This window comes from Haliaeetus leucocephalus, unplaced genomic scaffold (assembly GCF_000737465.1).
Source record: "Haliaeetus leucocephalus isolate CR32 unplaced genomic scaffold, Haliaeetus_leucocephalus-4.0 Scaffold284, whole genome shotgun sequence".
NCBI classification, from domain to species: Eukaryota; Metazoa; Chordata; class Aves; order Accipitriformes; family Accipitridae; genus Haliaeetus; species Haliaeetus leucocephalus.
In genome coordinates, this window is record NW_010972720.1 from 7,970,082 (window position 1) to 7,975,740 (window position 5,659).

Here is a 5,659-nt window from a genome sequence, read left to right on the forward strand (position 1 = left end):
TGTATAATATCCAGTTTCACTAATTCAGGCTGGCATGCCATCTGCACTATCTAAAGGTCAGTTGAAGTGTTACTTGTAATTCTGTGGCTTCCTAATAAGCAGCATAGTAGTGGTGCGTTGTTTCTTGTTCCCTGACAACAGTAGCAGTAATCCAAATCCTGTACCAAAAAAACCCGACGCCGCCTCTCACCTGGAAGAAACCTCTGTGTCTTATAACTCAGGAGCCGCTACTGCGTGTCCGAAAGCTCAGTTCCATTGCTCCGATACCGTGAATTTTGCTCGATGTCGCTGCATGCCCTGCTTTCCAAACCCTCTCGCCTGCGTTCTGCCAGTTAACAGCGGCCCCTTGCGATCGCAAGAAGGGCTTTTGGCATTCGGGGGTTCCGTGTGGGCAGCGCTGGTTAAACGGGCTGCTGGGGAAGGGAGGGAGGTGGCAACGCCGGGAGATGGCTCTGCTCGCCCCCCCCGAGGTCTGCAGCTGCCTCGGGCGCAGAGCGTTAGTCAGGGTGAGCAGCAGATGGAGATAAAGACGGAGGGAATCTCCGAAATCTGTCCGGCTGCAATGCCAGGCCACCGGCTTCGCCCCCACGTGCCGAGGTCCTGCTGGGACGGGCTCTGGAACAGAGCCTACAGGTAGAGTTAGGGCGGTGAAGCACCGAAATGAAGACACATCTGGACTTTCAGGGGGGAGAAATGTGAGCGGAGGTATTAGCTGGTCTCGGAAATGGTTGGGAAGGAGGTGACTGGCCAGCAGCGAGTGCCGCTTTTGGGGGCGCTGGCCCCTCCAGGAGTGTGCGCAGTAGGTGTTGCAACTAGAACTGAGCCCTTGAAAAATCCCCGAGGTTCCTGTTGGGTTTTTTTGGTTGTCGTTGGTTTTACGGGTCAAGTAGTGTACTTTGAAGGAGGGGTGCTTTGTAGTGGTGAGGTCTAGCTTATCAAAGGAAGATGACGTTAGAGAAATGTTCCATCTTGCCAGGCATAATAAATATTTCTCCACACGCTGCGGGTGTACCTGTGTGTTTTGAGCTGTACAAGGTGCTCCTGAAATTCTCAGGAGGAAGCACCAGCAATAGATCGTGAAAGAACTGGAATGTGAAAAGGTAGGAAGGTCTTTGGGCTTGAGTGCCAGTGTTATGGCTGCCAGCGTTTTCAAACCTGTGGTGTCAGTACGGTTGCATTGCCCCGTGTTGCTGTTGAGTGCTGATCTGGATTTGCCATGTATTTCCTTTGAATAAATGTGGACCTGAAATATAAAAATATTGGTGGATAAAATCTTGTCAGGTCACAAGTGTGTCTCACATAATATTTATTATTTGTTGAATAGAATGTACGTTTGGCTTTGTAAATCCTAATGAAAAGACACTTCACTGAGTTTGGATTAATTTCTACTGTATAGTAATCAGGTGCTTAGAAGGAATATTGGGAGAAAGCAAATTCTTCCTCTAACCTATGTTGTTCCCTGAAAGGGAAAACAACTGTAACTCAGTTTTGTTTTATGCATTCTAATAGTCTATATACTTTGAGATGCTGCATTACTAACTTCAGGCTGTAGAGTCTGATATCACCTTTACCTGTTTTATTGGCTTTCGTAATGATTTATATTTAAAGTTAGTTGAAGAAGGGATAGAAGGGATGCTTAGAGCTAACATCTGAAGTAGTAACAGAGGTTTTAAATTACAACTAATACTCTGTTGCCCATGACTTTATAGATTTGAAACTGCAAATGAACACACTGACAAAACTATGCAAGAGTATTCCTGTAGCAGTGATTTCTGCAAAGCTTTGTTTCTAGTGGAGGAAATAACATTTCTTCAGTGTTGCCTTAGAAAAGTGCAGAACGAACTTCATTGTAGGATATAGCTGACAGTATTGGTGTATAGTAACAGAGATGAAAAGCAATTTAAGAAACAGGGTAGTAAAAATAACTTCTCCCTGGTTCAGGCACCAAACTGAAAACTTCATTCAGTACAAGCTGTATGAAAGCTCCTATATCTTGCTGAAATGAACACTGAAAAAAGCAACCCCAGAACACCCTTGGGTCAAGCGAACCTTTAGTTTACCTTGAAAGGAAAGCATTGTGTTTCTTTTATTTAACAAAATGGTGAAGGAACAGAACTGAAATAATTCACAAAAAAGAGGAGAGGCACTAGTACAACTCCTCAACACCTTTATTCAGTGCTCCAAACTGCTAAAACAGTTGTCCTTTTTGTGGGAAACTTTGGTAAAAACTGCTTTACATAAAGGACTCTGGGGTTTTTTTTTGTTTCCATTTTCACTTTCAAAGTCAGAGCTGCCTGCTGTATAAATCTGTCTTTCAGGAAATACTCATCTGTTTATCTTTGGGAAGTAATTCTAACCTAATATTTTTATCTGAACCTGAATTTCTGTCCCTGTTCCATAACTATCTGAACGAAAGCAGAAATGTGCAGCTTTTGTTCCCTGGTGTTGACTGTGCTCCTAATGTCGCAGTGCCCATGTGAGATTTGCTTTTACATTAGATAAGACTGAGCTGTTCGGACAAACATTTCTGATAATGGTCATGTTGGCAGGTGCTCTTTTGTCTCTTATGTGTAGGAACAAAGAAGACATGAAAGGATTGTACAGAGAATCCGCAAATGCCCAAATGTGATTTGATTCATTTCTCAGTTTACAAGCAGCAGACCAGATTGTCTGGTTTGACAATCTCAATTTACCTGTTTGCTGCTGCTTCTGCTATTAGTAGTTGCATTCTTTCTTAAATGCTGCATCCATGGGAAGCTGGTACTTGGTTCATCTTGTTCAGTACCTTGTCTGTCAGTGGCCAGTCTTGTGGTCCTGAGGCAGTTTTGGTTGGCTGTGTCCTAGATAACATGGGCCTCTGATCCTTAAGTGCTTGTGCCATATTGTCTTTGACACTGCTTATTCTCATGGATTAATATCCTTTTATTGTGTGAATTTTCATGTTAAGATGTTGGAAAGCAGTGAAACATCTCAACTTTTCCCCACAGTGGACATAGATGCAGTGGGGAAAACATCTGCTAGTCTTGAATTCTCCAAAGTTCCTGTTACACCTTGATCTTTCACTAGTTTTATATTTATAGATTTTCTGGAAGAACTTTCTGCTATTAATGTGTTCATTTTAAAACTTTAATTTTTGATGTCTGCAAATTTTCCTCAAACATTTCTGGATGATCTCACTCTGCGCTGTACTTGTCAGAGTTTGTTTCTTCTTATTTTCCTCACTTTTGTACAACTTCAACTTCCTTCAACAAGTTCAGTGTCTTCCTTGCTTTACTGTTGTACCACGCAAGTCTCCCTTTTATCTTTCAACTCTTGTTGATATAAATGGTACAAGCTTGCCCATATGACATCTTTGTACAGTCTGTGCTCCATGCTTAGAATTGCCTTTTAGCTGCCTCTCTTAGCTCTCCTTAAAAAGCTTGCTCACTTTTGTGGTGTTTGGATGTTTTTGATCATGGCAGTAAGAAGTTTTGGCTTTTGATGCTCCTATAAAGTTTTAAAATTAAACTTTGTTAAACACTGTGTCTTCAACAGTATTATTAGTCATCAGGTACTGTGCAGCACAAAGGACAAGTTCAAGAGCTACTTTTGCTCTCAGGAGCTCGTGGTATGTTTTGTGCAGTGAAGGAGTCGCTGACAAGACTGAGGCTGAAAGATGTACATGTGCACGAAATACCAACACAAACAGGAATCGGGGAGAGGTTAAGGTACGCTACCTATCTTGAGGCAAGGTACTATAGAGTTAACCTTGTGATAAATGACCAATACATTGGAAACATGGAGCAACTAAGACACTAATTGTGAATTACTCTGAAAAGCTCTGTTCACGAGAGGATTCCTTCTTAAATTTTCTCATCCTCTTTGAGAATCTGTAAGCGTTTGGCTATTAATGGATGTTGATGTGTCTAGCTATTCTTAATGGGAAGGCCTACTTAAGCACACTATAGAAATGAGGTATTTCCACCCTTGTACACCAGTCCCTGGACATGGACTGAACTGTTCAATATACCCTCTGTACTTAGAGCATCCTTTTCTCTCTCTCTCTCTGGAGTTAGTAAAAAAACTTGTTTGTTACAAACTTCCCTTAAGACTCTAACCCTGTTGTGAGAGATCAGCCAAGTTGGACACTTGTGGTTTTTTTGTTTGTTTTTGTTTTTTTTAAATGAAGACCATTCTTTTCTGTATGGGGTCCTAAAATGGATTGACTTAAACAAGTTTCTGGCAGAGTGGTTAAATCAAATATGAATATGGAGGAAGATATTTCTGCCTTTTTCCAAGGAGATTGACTAGTTATAGCTGAAAGTAAAAAAAACAAACCCAAAACCCTAAAGATCAGGGGTGCTTAAAATAACATGTTTCACTCCAGATATGGGGAAATAATCTCTGGCATTTTAAGTACAGCATAACTGTACATTTTCCTTGTTTGAGGGGTGATTCAGTAATATGTGAATCGAGGTACAGTCTGAATGGAATGTCAGCCCCTTAATGCAAGACCTTTTCTCTGCTTGTTTTAACAGTAAGTGTGAATACCATTGCCTTCTGGGAATATAAATTCAGCCCTCCCTCCTGTGTACTTGTGCTGCAGGGTTAAGAGGGGAGGGACTTTTGCTGATCTGCAAAGTGGCTGTAGGCATTGGCAACAGGATTTATTAACCTTTACTAGAACTGAGGAAGTGGAGGGGAAATGAACTGCTGTCCCCACGAGACTGAGGAGGCTTAATCTTGAGTCTGCCTCACTTGCTCACAATGTTAAAATACTGTTTGAGGGGTTTTTAGGGTGGCCAACAGGAAAGTCATGGCACCAATACAGTGATACATGTGGATTCTAGTAACCCTGTTAAGAGGAAATTCTTTTTCTTAGGAAGGCTATTGAGGGCAGCCCCGAAAGGGTTGCTATCTCTAAAGTAAGATTTAACTTGAGGAACACAGCTTGTACACTCAGCAAGAATTAGCCCACACTAAATCAGAGGAAGCCTCTAGGCTTTAAGTGTCTAAAATACTTAAGACATGGCCTACTAAAAGACTTGGAAACTGTTATTAGGATATACTTTCTTGGACTTAAAGCAAAACCTCTGTCTGCCTCAGCTGCTCTCTACTTGCAGTAGATTTCCTCTGATTTTCAAAATTTTGCTTCTGTGTGTGCCTGGCTCTGAGCTGACAAGTTGTTTTTGTTGTTGTGGGTTTGTGTGGTGGGTTGTTTGTTTTTTTGGTTTTTTTTTTTTTGTTGGTTCCCCCCCCAACCCCGTCACTGTTGTTTTGTTGCTTCTGTTTTCTTGGGAGACAAGGTGCGTCGTCTTTAACTTTTCCTATTGCCCAGGTTAGATGCTTAGATGCCTTTCTGGCTTCCTCAGCAGGAGCTCTTGAGGTGGGTGATCAGTGACAGATGTGGGTTTAAACACTTGAAGTGTCTAATCTAACTCAGGCAAAGTAAGCTTTGTTCTCCTGTGTTCTAGGTGTTTATGAACAGCTACATTGAGGCAAGTTCTGTGAAATTTCAGTGAGACAGAACAGTAGCTTTAAAACAAAAAAAGCTCAATGCATACAATCAAGCTCCAGTTATCAGGCTAATTATATTTTTAGCCTTTTCCTCCGAGTTGAGGTCTTCCCCCCCCCCCCCCCCCCCCAAACAAACAAAAAATTCTTTTTTTTTTTTTCGGCC